Source organism: Pleuronectes platessa, chromosome 9 (genome assembly GCF_947347685.1).
Source record: "Pleuronectes platessa chromosome 9, fPlePla1.1, whole genome shotgun sequence".
Classification (NCBI taxonomy): Eukaryota; Metazoa; Chordata; class Actinopteri; order Pleuronectiformes; family Pleuronectidae; genus Pleuronectes; species Pleuronectes platessa.
In genome coordinates, this window is record NC_070634.1 from 14812695 (window position 1) to 14826437 (window position 13743).

At 42.6% G+C, this 13743-nt stretch overlaps 1 long non-coding RNA gene and 8 other non-coding genes across 9 annotated transcripts; all 9 read right to left on the minus strand.

The window, feature by feature from the left end:
• Positions 1 to 1960: 1960 nt before the first annotated feature.
• Positions 1961 to 5507, minus strand: LOC128447917 (uncharacterized). The gene is made up of 12 exons (XR_008339681.1): positions 5443 to 5507; positions 4962 to 5007; positions 4805 to 4852; positions 4577 to 4620; positions 4086 to 4134; positions 3857 to 3904; positions 3640 to 3666; positions 3204 to 3460; positions 2623 to 2671; positions 2424 to 2453; positions 2140 to 2193; positions 1961 to 2051 (listed from the first exon to the last, which is right to left on the minus strand). It is a non-coding gene; the product is annotated as an uncharacterized LOC128447917 (long non-coding RNA).
• On the minus strand, positions 2267 to 2339 carry LOC128448773 (small nucleolar RNA SNORD47). Its single transcript, XR_008339801.1, has one exon. It is a non-coding gene; the product is annotated as a small nucleolar RNA SNORD47 (small nucleolar RNA).
• Positions 2520 to 2586, minus strand: LOC128448778 (small nucleolar RNA SNORD78). Its single transcript, XR_008339806.1, has one exon. It is a non-coding gene; the product is annotated as a small nucleolar RNA SNORD78 (small nucleolar RNA).
• LOC128448775 (small nucleolar RNA snR60/Z15/Z230/Z193/J17) lies at positions 3522 to 3608 on the minus strand. Its single transcript, XR_008339803.1, has one exon. It is a non-coding gene; the product is annotated as a small nucleolar RNA snR60/Z15/Z230/Z193/J17 (small nucleolar RNA).
• LOC128448776 (small nucleolar RNA snR60/Z15/Z230/Z193/J17) lies at positions 3732 to 3818 on the minus strand. Its single transcript, XR_008339804.1, has one exon. It is a non-coding gene; the product is annotated as a small nucleolar RNA snR60/Z15/Z230/Z193/J17 (small nucleolar RNA).
• LOC128448782 (small nucleolar RNA SNORD79) lies at positions 3971 to 4047 on the minus strand. Its single transcript, XR_008339810.1, has one exon. It is a non-coding gene; the product is annotated as a small nucleolar RNA SNORD79 (small nucleolar RNA).
• LOC128448781 (small nucleolar RNA SNORD24) lies at positions 4199 to 4278 on the minus strand. The gene has a single exon (XR_008339809.1). It is a non-coding gene; the product is annotated as a small nucleolar RNA SNORD24 (small nucleolar RNA).
• Positions 4689 to 4757, minus strand: LOC128448779 (small nucleolar RNA SNORD75). Its single transcript, XR_008339807.1, has one exon. It is a non-coding gene; the product is annotated as a small nucleolar RNA SNORD75 (small nucleolar RNA).
• Positions 5148 to 5227, minus strand: LOC128448774 (small nucleolar RNA SNORD74). Its single transcript, XR_008339802.1, has one exon. It is a non-coding gene; the product is annotated as a small nucleolar RNA SNORD74 (small nucleolar RNA).
• Positions 5508 to 13743: the final 8236 nt, after the last annotated feature.

Below are 13743 nucleotides of genomic sequence, written 5' to 3' on the forward strand. Positions count from 1 at the left end.
TTAAAAAAGGGGAAAAGGTAACATTTTGAGGTGTGCGTGCTGAACTGTCCAACGCTGGCTGCAGCTATTACCTCCTCAATTGGAGGTCTCAGGAAAGTCAAGAACACGCACAGTGGTGTCTGAGTTAATGTTGGTGATGCTGGTAGAATGAGAGGCACAGCCAAGCGAGTTGCATTTGTTCTCATTTATCAGGCGCAATTCGCATTTAACTGCAAAGATAGGTCTCAAGTCTTGGTTCCTGTGTGAACTTCCTGACTGCAGTTGGGACATTAAGGGGCCATGGTAAATAACCTCTATCAAATTCATCTGAGCCGTAGGGTCAATGTGAAGATGCGTTCTACTCTGTGCAATGATTGCAGTATTTTGTGTGCTTGGCTCACTTCTACATATTACAACACCTTCAGCGCATGTGAAAAAAGTGAACATTGGCACAGGAAGTTCTGAATTTGGGGGTGGAGACTTGATGCAGTTTGGGGGGTAGTCTAATTCAATGAGCTCCACCACTTAACGTAAATTGGGGGTCCAAATCTGAATAGCCAAATCTGACTGATTCACATGTGTTTCAGACAGACGTAACTCTTGAAAAACTGTGCTTCTGTAATTTTGTAAATATTTTTTCTGCATTGATATCGCCCCCAGAGAGCCAGATAATATTCAAAAACACAGAAAGGATACATTTACGTAACAATTTACCTACAAGAGTGAATATCCTGAGACATTTTCACCTCAAACACATTCATTATATGTAATTTCACTGGGGTTGCAGTATCATTATTTTGCCACCGTGAGGCGCTAGGGACGCAGGCTTGTGTCATCACTGTTTGTGAAGAAGTGTCTGTCTACCTGATGTGCAGGTGCTAAGACTATAAACAAAGCCACGGGCTAAACAGTTCACCGTCTCCGTAAAGTGTTTTCTCTCCAGGTGCAACGCAGAAGAAGCTGCCATCATTAAACCAACAACAGCAGGCCAATAAAATCCCAGTACCGTTTCTACTCACTTGTTCTTGGGGAGAGGTGGGAATCTATTTTTTACCGACTTCTCCGGGGGGAGAGGTGTATCTCTTCTGCTCACCTAGGGAGACCTCTGCCTACCAAAGATCTTTCAACCTCCAAGCAGAGCTGCCTGAAGCAGACTGCTTAAACCTTCTTAAAGGCACCAACCTGAGAGTCGGCCTAAGAACCTCAGCACGAGGGATCATCACAAAATAAGAGTCGAGGTCTCTCGCCCATTGAGTGAGTGGAGCAGGACAAACTTTCAGCTACTTTTTGACTGCCTTAGATGCTCTCAAAGCCACAAATGGAGGTTGTCGTGCATGATTTTTAGATCAAAACGTAAGAAAAAGTGTTAGCTCCGCAGAAATTTCACCATGAAATATATCAGAGCTAACCTTTTGGTTGTATCCATTTTCTTTACATCTGTTGCCTCAATCCATTTGGGCCAATGGTAATTTTGAGAGGAAATTTCTGGAAGGAGAAAATCAAACTTTTCTAACCTGCTCTGACTGAACTATTCCTTATTCTCTAACCAATAAAAACAATATTTGTTGGTTCGGCAAATTCTTGGGATTCCCAGTGTGTTTTTATTTTACCGATAGGATTTCTTGTTTTTGAATAATCCTTGTCGTTTGAGGGCGCATGTATTTAACATATCAGCCCTAATAGCTTCTAGACCAGTAAGAGTCTAAATAAATTCCTGTTTTATCAAATACCACAAATGTAATTGTTCTTTTGGACATGCCTGACTCCTCACTCTTTCCTGGATATCAACTGAGGGTTTGCATAATCTCTACAAAATGACATAGGTAACCTAGTTAAAAATGAGTCTCACATTTGTGAATTGAGCAGGAATGTTATTTTATCATGTACCTTTGGCACAATGAATTCACTGACTAGCTCTGTAATCGAGTCAAATACACTTTAAAGACGATTTCAATTTTCTTCCAAAAAAAGCCATCAAAAGTTGGTATGAATTTTTTTATTGCAACATTATTGAAAACACATCTGGCAAGAGATTTCCAATTGTCTGCAGGTCAAACTCCAGTTTCCAGAATCTGAAAAAGAGAGGGATTGTTTTAATATTCAGAATAATGAAGTATATTTGACATTAAGACTATTTATCTCTAGCAGGCTTGTACCTACCTTCAGAGTAAAACATCAGGCTTGCTGAGGGCCGGAGTAGATTACATCTGCTTTCTGTGGAAAGAAACTAGTCTTTTAAAATAAAACCAGGTTACACCCAACAAAGCATTTTGTAGTTTTAGACCACAACCTCAGAGAAATATGGAACGGTAAGGTATAATCAAGAGATATCATTTGGCAGAATCTTGTCATCATAGGTAGTGGTCCATTTAAGCAGATATTCATTGAGAATATTTTTTATCAAACCAACATTGGCACTTTTTCATAGACTTTGAAATGCTTACCAAGGTAAGTCCAATAGATGCAGCCAATTCCTGGAGAAGACAGAAATAGCCTTATTACATGTCAGTGATTGGTCTATTAAGCTTCAAGTTGGCAGGTTCCTCAGCAACAATGTTGTCCACATTACAAGTTCAGGTCAGACATTTGTTAAAGACATCACTGAACCAGCAAAAGCCATTTCACGATTGTCTGAAGTCTCACCTCAGTCCACTGCGCCTGGGCCGTTCAGTCAGACCTCAGTGATCAGAACCTGCAGACGACAGAAGAGCATAAGATGAGTATGCACAACATATATTGGGTAACCCCATCTACATTGACCAAATCAGATAGAGCTAATATCACAAGACTCCATGGTTTCAAGTCAGGCTGTGTCTAATCATCACAAGGTCAGACTACAGGGATCATGAAGTTCACAAACCAACCAGGATCCCAAATAATAAACTAGAGCAGCTCACTCAGACCCAGATGAGGTGGGGTTCAACCGGCAAGTGGAGCTGGCGTCAGTTGTAAATAACCTTTTACTCCAATTCATGCTTTTTCCAATTTTACTTTTATTTCCACTCAACATAAGTTCACAATTTGAATAAGTATGCCAATTAATTCCTGCAGTTCTAGCCTAACTACAAACTTTTCATTTTAAATGAAGGGAAAATAGCCAGCTAGCAGACTCTGTCTTGACAGAACAACTACCTGCTGATAGCTGAAGTCTAAAGGGCATGATTGAGACCAGCTCCACTGGTCTACTGGGACTGAGTTTGTACAGTTCTTATACTCTTACTCACATAGTTTGTGTGACACTGTGCACCAAACCGCCCAGGATCCCATTAGATCTGTAAAGTCAAAAACAGCTTCAATTAGGATGATGCAGAGACTTGCAAAGTTAAATCGTGCAATAAGTATCAGATCAGAAATGACTTAATTCTTCAACTGGATCAGTGACCTGATTCACATTCATCATGTCTGAACATTAGCAACATTTGATTTGAAAGTGACTCTTACCAACAAGGCTGGAAATTCGGTCGGCGTAGCAGTCACATGTCTGAGAACAGAGGGGATATTAGAATGCATAATAAGCTGTTTGGGCTAGATGACCATAACAGGTGACACATCAGATAGGAGCGAAAGACAATTGCAAAATTCTTCGTCACTGATCAATCTGCTGAACTATGGGATCATCATTGTGTCAAACTTCATTAAAGGATAAAACTTCAGACTCACCATAGCATTCTGTAGCCAGACAAGTTTCTGAAAATAAACAGGAAATTTAATTAAAACCAAATCCCATTTAAGGAGAAATTGGGTCATAGAAGCCGACACATCAGATAGGAGCGAAAGACAATTGCAAAATTCTTCGTCACTGATCAATCTGCTGAACTATGGGATCATCATTGTATCGGACCTGTTACAAAACTAAACGGTAAAATCTTAAACTCACCAGTAGCTCATGTGAGCGTTCAGATCAGATGGACAAACACGAGACCATCTGCAAGACAAACACCAGAAGTTGAGAACAAGTAAACTGCAAACATTCAAATTCTCCCTAAATAAGTACTGCATCAGAAAACAGTTCTCTTTCACCCTTTATCAGAGAGATTCCCAATGTTTAATAAATCATCATTAACAGTTTGAGCGCAAATTTACAAAATAAAAGTCTGGTTCTTTACCTCATTGAATGCCGTGAGTGAAGAGTGAATTCAGTCAGTGTGATCACACCTGCGGAAACAAGACATACGTGAGCCACGAAAGAATATCAGGATGTCAGAGGCGGCCTCATCAGTGCCTCAGATAATAAAATATGGTGGTTGCTAGTATCATCATCGTTTGATCAAGAGTAGCAAATAAATGTCATCAGCAGCACAAGGATCATATTCAGACCAATGCTTCTCTGGAGGTGTGGCCAGAGGGGCGCCAAGTCTGCATTAGTGAAAATGAGGCTTTAAAATCAAATGCTTAGTTAAGAGATTGAGTTATAACCCTGGTTCAAGTTTATTGTATCCAGGATTTAATAAAAAGGAGTAAAATAAAGTTGTCAGACTTAAGTCCAACAACAGAGGCCTTGTCTTCGAGACTGGCGAAATGTTAAACATCTAAATAAAGACTCCAACCACCTCAAGAGAAACACAAGCCATCGACTTTTGGAAAACGTGAGCTTTACCTCATGATCCACAGCTTCTTCACACCTCTGCATCATACTTCAACCTGCGGACACACACTGGAGTAAGTATTGGCCACGTGCCACCGAGAGCATGGTGAACAGCGGAAACGGAAGTCTCAGTCTAAAGCTGCTCAGAAATCACTTCTGTCCACTACTCTTACAATTTAAATCATCAACGACTTCCACTTCGGATTGGTATAATTTAAAAAAAAAAAAAAGTATAATTACCAGGGATGCATTGGACGGGTCCAAACGCCTGGAGACCCGCGTTGGAGCCTGAGGAAAGAAGAGCACGTTACTGGAAGGGATCCAGGTCGCCATGTTGAGTAACTGGACTAGTATTTTTTTGTCACTACTGATGTAAACTCCTATAGCTTTTACTTACCACGTGCTGATCAGCTTCATTTTTCGATTCGACGTAACTGATGAGTCTGTAAAAAGATGGGTAAACAGATTAAGCACGAAACTGATTGTAATAGATGCAGCCATCTTGTGACTGAAAACATGTCCACATCCTAAAGTCTAGCAGCGCATGAGCTCTGCAGTGAAAATGGCCTTTGTGTCTCGGTGTCCCATGCGGTCAGAAAGTTGGCGTTTCCTCACAGTAGTCAGATGTCCCTACCAACATTTGTTTCATCACACTGCAATGAGACGGACCAAGCCGAGCTGATCTCAACCCGCGCTAAGCAACACGTGGCAGAGGCCTGCTGAAGCTAAACAGGCTAACTGTGCTAGCTTGAGCGCCTCGCAGGTTAAACCCGTCAGTGCACAGAGCGTAGGCTCAGCAGAGGACGTGCACATGAACACATATCAGTGTGGAGACATTCAAATCTAATAGACAGAGACAAGTAACAGAGGAAACATACCTGTTGCGCAGAGCGAGCCGGAGAATGAGACTGGGTAGAGGGTGCGCGGCGCTTTTATAGCAGAGGACGCACTGCATGATGGGAAAAATAGTCCAAGTACTAGCGCCCCCGCTGGACCGATGCGGGAAAGTCTACATTCCGAATGATGACGTCCATCACCCCATTGAGAGAAATAAAACACGATAGAATAAAATCCGAAGCATTTATTGCTTATCCTATTGGGGGACTTAAAACGAAATAAAGTCCATTATCTATTATCCTTATTCTTTGAGGGGGGCAGAGTCTTTAAATAACGTTAAATAAAACTCGAAACATCACTTACATTTTGTGAAACAGGCCAGTTTTGGATCATATTGGACAACACATATGCTGAAACAAATGTTTTAAGCTGATGCCAAACAGTCTTATACATAACTAACAATACAAGATTGTGTTTCAAAAGGGTTCGGTATGTGATAATAACTTTGATAATAATAACTAAGTCACAAAGTGCTTTTCAAGGGCAGCGAAATAAAGCAGTAAAAATAAAAAAGGGAGTTATCACAAATATTATAAAACAATGTTGATTTCCTCAGGCAGATGCTTGCAGAGGTTCGGAGCCTTCACAGCAAACGCTCTGTCCCCTTCAGTTATCATTTTGGAGTAGGTAGATTGTGTTGTTGTGTTGAAATTTACTGAAGGTAGATTAATTTCATAAAATAAATACCTCACTGTAAGAAACAATACAGCTCAACATCATCCGATCACATGATCACACAGTGTGATCCAACAGTTTCAACCCAAACAGAACGTTAAAGCTACCTGAATGTGGATTTATTGTGAAGTTGTTGTTATAGACTGGATTTGTTTTACCTTGGTGTACCTAACAAAATGCCAACTGAGGGAATGACGGGTTTGTGATGAAGCGGTTATTGAGCAGGAATGCAATTTTTAGTTTTTACCTTGTTCATTCTCATATCACTGCATGTCAGTGGGAGTAATTCCATGTGTAGTGTCTCATCTTCTCCATGATTAGCTGTGGCAGATGTGCCACTGGATCAATGCTGTTCATTTGTGTCCACTGACGCCACAAACTGTCATCATGCTGGGCAGCCACCTCCACCCTTACCCCCACCATTCTTTATTGGACTGAGATGGAAATTGTGCACACATAACATATATTCAATGTAACACTGCACTATACCACATACTGTAAAAACTTAATATACTGTATTTTTCCTACATTATACTCAAGGATCTAATTGCTGTGTTTGTTAGTCTTATATAATTCTATTATATTGCCTCTGCCAAGGAGGTCATGTTTTCACCCTTGTCTGTTTGTTTGTTGCTTGGTTTGTCTTGTTTGTCAACAAGCAAGATTGCAGAAAAACAAATGAACATATTCCCATGAAACTTGGTGGGACGATGTGGTTAAGTCATGAAGGAACTCATTCAATTTTGGTGCAGATCCGGATCAGGAGGCTGATCCAGGATTTTTTATTTTGTACTTTCTTTGACATTGTGAGATCTGACGTTTTGTAACATTATCCCAGGAAATAATTTATGGATCTTGATGAAAATAATCGGGCACATTTAGGGAAATTATACATACATGTGCGATTGAAAGAATAACAAACAACTGTTGCACTTCTGAGACGGAACCTTCACTATCTGAGGTTCCATTGTAGAGAGACGCCTCCGCCTCACTGCTCATTTCACTGATTAACGACTTTATTATGAGACAGGTCTGAGGAATGAATGAAACAGATAAGATATTTAACACATTTATTCTTTTTAAAACAAAAGATTTCATTGTTTTTTATTCACACGAAACATCTAGTTGGATTTAAAGCTTCATGAATTTTCCAGTTTGTTTCTCCTCAGATAAAAGAGTTTCTGATGAACGGCGTCGTCTCGCTCCTCACGCTGCTGGACAGAGACGAGACCGTCCGGCTGCTGCTGCTCCTCGACTCGGACAAAGTCAGACTACTGGACCTCAACGAGAGGCCGGACTCTGACCCGACCCTGCAGACTTAATACTTCGCCCTGTCTTCGTCGACTGCCCTGACTTGTGTAGACTAGGACGTGCGCTCTGATCTTGAGGAGATGGCCGACACGTCTGAGCGCTCGGACCTGGACGACAGCTCAGAGACAGACAACACTTTGGTCTTAGACGTGACCTCTGACATTGAAGACAGAGCCGTGGTGGTTTCTGGGTCAGGTATTGGCTGAATGTTGATCACCCTGGACAGAGAGAGATGCATTATGGTCCAATGTGACAATGTGAGCGGGTAGTCCAATCCCTCCTGAACTACCCGCTCAGCCACTACTCTGTACCCGCAGCGGGGATGACTCCCTCCAGTGGCACCTCCACTGTCCCCCCTTTCAAATTCCGCCATCGCGGGGAGATACATGAATGGAATAGGATAGGATAGAATAGATGCTATCCTATTATTTTCTGTTTTTTATTCTATTCTATTCTATTTTGTTCGATTCTATTCTATTCTACTCATCTAACAGTTCAACTTATTTTATTCTTTTATGCTCTTTTCTATAATACTCAATTCTATTCTATTCTATTCTGTTTTATCCTTATCTCTCTTGGATAGATTACGGCATCTACTACCCCTACATAGAATATAGAAAGATAGAATAAGATAGTTAAGAGCATTATAGAATATCCTATTCTATCTTGTTCTATTCTATAATACTCTATTCTATCTTGTTCTATTCTATAATGCTCAAACCTAGCCTATTCTACCGTGTGCTATTCTATAATAATCTTTTCTATCCCATTCTATCTTGTTAAATTCTATAATGATCTAAACTATCCTATTCTATATTGTGCTATTCTATTCTATAATATTCTATTCTATCCCATTCTATCTTATTCTATTCTATAATGCTCTAACCTATCCTATTCTATCTTGTTATATCCTATAATGCTCTAAACTATTCTAATCTAGACACTTCAAAATAAAAAAAGATCTAATTCACCAGCTACACATCTTCAGGAGAAGATTATGATGTTGATATCTTTGCAGTGAATGAATTTCCTTTTCAGTATTCAGCAATTCCCTTGTTTCTGAACATCACAAATCTTATTTAAATGTTTCTGTTAAGTTATCTTGACTCGCGCAGTGTAACTTGGCGTAAAAAGTATGAGCGTAGCGTCTGTTTAAGTATTTTATTCTCGTGTGCACCGGCTCTATTCATCCGTCTCATGCACAGGTAACAAGGGAACTGACAACATACGTCATACACAGAAACCGTAATACCTCTAATAAACGGGCAATACTGCTACCGTAAAACAATGAGAAGAGCGTTCTCTATAATGATACTTTAACAGTTTCCTTTGTTACCTTCATCTTTGTATCACTTCCCTTCTAAAGCACAACATGGGACCCGTATTCATTTCCTGCCTATATATGCCTTTAATAATATTCTATATCATCAGAGGCTCCTTTGATTAAATAGATGACATGTTATCTATTAAAGGATTCTATCTATCTATCTATCTATCTAGTTAAATAGATGACATGTTATCGTCACTCTGTTTGTTGCAGCCATTTCACAACGGCTCTACTACCCCTACACAAGTGACACGAAATGTACTACCACTACACAATGACAAAAGGGACCAACTCATCAGCGGGGATGACTCCCTCCAGTGGCACCTCCACTGTCCCCCCCTTCAAATTCCGCCATCGCGGGGAGAAGGTGGACTGGCGGCAGATTAACAAGGTGGACATAAACCTTGTGAAAAGCCAGCTGGACATAGACACTCTCCAGGATCACATCAACGAAGTGATGTTCTGCAGCCTGGATGGGGAGCGGTGCCAGGAGTGCCGGAGCCCTGTGGACCCGGGTCTGCTCAAGCTCCTGCAGCTGGGGCAGCTCTCCATGGAGTGGCTGCTCCACTGCCAGGAAGTCCTCAGCCTCAACCAGCATGCAGCGGAGGAGAGGCTGGAGGCGGCGCGCATGGAGCAGAAGCAGCTGCTGGAGCAGCAGAGCCAGCAGGAGGAGAAGGTGAAGGCTCTGAACGAAGAACTTATGCTGAAGGGGAAGGTCGTGAGCGAGCTGCAGTCCAAGCTGCTCCTCTGTAGCCATAAGGTAAGCTGCTTGGAGCGCTACCAGCTCAGTTAACAGAGGAGGCTCAATAACTGATCTACACTGACCTGTTTCCTCAGTAATGGGAGTTGCCTTATACAATGTAATCAATAACGTTTTCTCTTTCTTTCTTTCTTTCTTTTAGTGTAAAATTTGTAAGAAGGGCTTCCTTACGCCACAATTCCTCCAGAGTCACATGCAACGCCGTCATCCTGAGGACCATGAGAGCCGTAAGTCCACCTGACACAAAGAGAGAGAGAGAGAGAGAGAGAGAGAGAGAGAGAGAGAGAGAGAGAGAGAGAGAGAGAGAGAGAGAGACATAAGTAAAGTCAGATACACGTAACTTTGCGTCTTCTACCTCAACATGAGGAGGTAGAAGACGGAGCCCTTGTTTTTCTGCTTCTAAAAGACTGACTGTTGTAGCTATTATGGTGTTTGTTTTGGATTGATTTGAGCACCATCATGTAAACAACAATCCCTTTTGGGCAGATGAGGGAAATTCCCTCGGTGCCACCACCTGTTGTTGCTACGTTTTCCACTGCATGTAGCGTAATGATGTGATCATGAGTGTAATGAGGTAAAAGACGTCTTCGCTTTCTGGTGCAACAATAATGAAAGTTTTAGCTGTTAAAGTTCTTATTTAAGATGGATTTAAACAGGATCAAGCCATCAACGATCTCTCGTGGCCACTGAGGGGCGACCCGCGGGACGCCAGTTTGAAAAAGGGTTCAGAACAGAGTCTTGTCTTTTACCTGTAGATGAGCTTTTAATTAATGCAAGTGATATGACTCTTATTCTTTCCTCCAGAGCTGGAGTCGGATCGTGACTTGAAATCGCAGATCGATATTCTCAAGACGGAGATCAGCGGATTGAAGGAGCAGAACGTTCAGCTGCAGCAGAAGCTGCAGCTCAAGGTAAGAAAAGCAGAACATCAGAGAACCTCTTACGAACAGATTTGTTGTTATGTGGTAGTAACGAGCGATTAAGGAAAACTTGATGCAACCTAGAAATGAGTGAAGTGATGTGATAACACAAAATGCTTAAAATATTTCTCTCCAGGAAGAATTGTGGGAATCCAAGCTGCAACAGACCAAGGACTACCACGAGTCTGAAATGAATAAGGTAAGTTTCTGTCAGAGTTGGCGCATGTGAAATATTAAACAAGCAGAACGGCCCTGTTGTAAAACACATCCTCTTCATGTTCTCCAGCTGCTGGACGAGCTGAGCAGAGCTCGGTCGTCTGTGTCCGGAGAGCAGGAGATTGAACGGAGGCTGCAGGAGATGCAGCTTTCCATGGAGGCTCTGAGGAAGCAGGAGATGGAAAAGAGGCAGGAGATGCAGCTTTCCATTGAGGCTCAGAGGAAGCAGGAGATGGAACAGAGGCTGCAGGAGATGCAACTTTCCATTGAGGCTCAGAGGAAGCAGGAGATGGAACAGAGGCAGGAGATGCAGCTTTCCATTGAGGCTCAGAGGAAGCAGGAGATGGAACAGAGGCTGCAGGAGATGCAGCTTTCCATTGAGGCTCTGAGGAAGCAGGAGATGGAACAGAGGCTGCAGGAGATGCAACTTTCCATTGAGGCTCTGAGGAAGCAGGAGATGGAACAGAGGCAGGAGATGCAGCTTTCCATTGAGGCTCAGAGGAAGCAGGAGATGGAACAGAGGCAGGAGATGCAGCATTCCATTGAGGCTCAGAGGAAGCAGGAGATGGAACAGAGGCAGGAGATGCAACTTTCCACTGAGGCTCTGAGGAAGCAGGAGATGGAACCGAGGCAGGAGATGCAGCTTTCCATTAAGGCTCAGAGGAAGCAGGTTCATAAAAATAAAGTGGAAGTACCAGGTATGGATCCATCTCCCATGTCTTCTTCAGAACAGAAACTGCTCATATGATCCTAATGCATTCATCTCATTGTGTTTTCCAGTGGTGGTCAAGGCACCAGCACCAGAGCCAGAACCAACGAGGGTTGGTCTTGGTGAGTAAATCCTAAAACTAAAATGAGAACATTAAAACATGGTCACACCCAGACAGGCTGAGCATGTGCTTCCCTGCATGATGGATTTAATGCAGTTTAACAGTTGTACTGCTAACATATCCCTGACCCCTCTCTGCTAACGCCTTAGATTTAGAGTTTCAGAATTTACTGTATGACGCCCCAACATGTGTGATTTTAAACACAAGACTGACCGAGTGAGGTTTCTTTTACAGACTCGAGCAGCGCCTCTGAGCCGAAACAGAGTACGAGCGTGACGGTCAACGTTCGGAAGAGGAACCTCAGCACCAAGAAGAAGCTGCGACGAAAGCTCAAGCGGGCCGCCTCAAAGAGACTGGAGGACCTGGGGGTCAAGCCCGTATGTTGTCACTATTAACGCCTCCTCTCTCCACACAGTTTTGTTTTCGTGTCCGTGATTCTGTTTCATATAGGGACTACACCCTATGAGTAAGAGGATGAAGTCAGAATATAGGAGAACAAAATAGTTATTTAATGAGACAGAGGGACACACGGCTGCGTGGAAATGATCTATGAAAAGACATATAAGCTATGAAGAAACTCTTTCTCTAGACCTTCTTCCTTCTGCTTCTTCTCAGAATCAAAGTGGTGTGAAGAACAGGGAGTTCAATTTCATCATGGCCAAAGTGCATTCAGGGCAGGAACAAGCTGCAAAGGAGAAGCCTGGATACGGGCGATGTCGGAGGGAGCTCGACCGCATCTTGGACGAGAAGAAGAGCGCGAGAATGAAGAGAGAAGCTCCTCCAGAGACTCGGGCTCGATCCAGAAACGCGGTTCAAAGTATTTCCTCATACTACGTCATCAGAAATCCTCTTTTAATTCTTATTCTGCTAACAGACCAATTTAAACCACACCACACTGGACTTTATATCTCCACTCATGGCCTGATATGAAATGAAATATTAGTTTCATTTTGATAAAGTGTAATTGGTTTTGACTGTGTATATCCAACACTCTCAGTCTAATCTGTAAAAGCTTGTTGCCTGTCAGTGACTCTGGTGTCTGTATCTGCAGGCAGACAGTCCAAGACTCCCCAGCCAGCGCCGAGGGCCAAGAGCACCACCCCACCCAAGACATCTACGTCAGACAGCAGTGCTGCTCCGAGGACCTGCAAACTCATGTAAAAATACAAAACACACTGTGTTATTTTGAGATTTTCTAGTCTCCTCGACCACCATCACTCATACATCCCACTCTCATGGCAATTTGGGCTTCAGTGTCCTGCCTGAGGAGGAATGTAACCACTGGATAAATCAATTCTAGTAGGTTTGAGGAACACTTACAAACAAACTACTTCTCCCATCATGCATTTCACCTTTCCTGCAAGTATTTCAGTGTATCACAATGTACGTACACAATCAGTCACATGTCTTGAAAATGATAACATGAAAAGTGTTTAAAATGGGATGATGATGGTTTTAAAACACAACCTTTCTGTTGAAATGCAGGAAAACGGGGATCAGCATTGCAAAGTGGATAAGAGGAACTTCAAAAAAGGTTTGTGCTTAGTTTCCTGAAGTACAAACTCACACCATACGAGAAAAGATATGATTCTCTTCATCCATCAAACTTCATCTGATCGATGTTAGTCACAGAAGTTGTGTGTTTATATTCAAGGAGTCAACAAGTTGTTTTAAAAGTCTGAAATGTAATATTTTAAATGAAGCGTTTTTAATCAGGTTAGATCTTAAATATGATGCACTCACCTCGTGTGTCAACATGATCCCCGCTGTTTGTTTTTAGATAAAAAAATCCCTGTCCTTGCCAAAGAAGTGGTGCAGATGGCAGAAGAAAGAACAAAAGAGTGAGTCCGGAACAGAAAGCTCCTCGAAGAGCAGTGTACAGGAAGAGACAAGGAGAGGAACACCCCCCCCTCTCCATCAACGGGACCACGGTGGAGCGAGTAAGCAGCGTAAGGTTCCTCGGGGTCCACATCAGTGATGACCTGACCTGGACCCATCACACAGACTCCATCAGGAAACAGCCAGACAGCGGCTCTTCTTCCTCCGCAGGCTGCGGAAGCTCCACATAGATGACAGGATTCTCTGCAACTTCTACAGGTGCACCATAGAGAGCATCCTGACTGGCTGCATCACCGCCTGGTATGGCAACTGCACCGCCCTGAACCGCAAGGCTTTACAGAGGGTGGTGAAGTCTGCGCATTGCACATTCTGCGCAGAAGCCTACTGCGCACATTCTGCTGGAT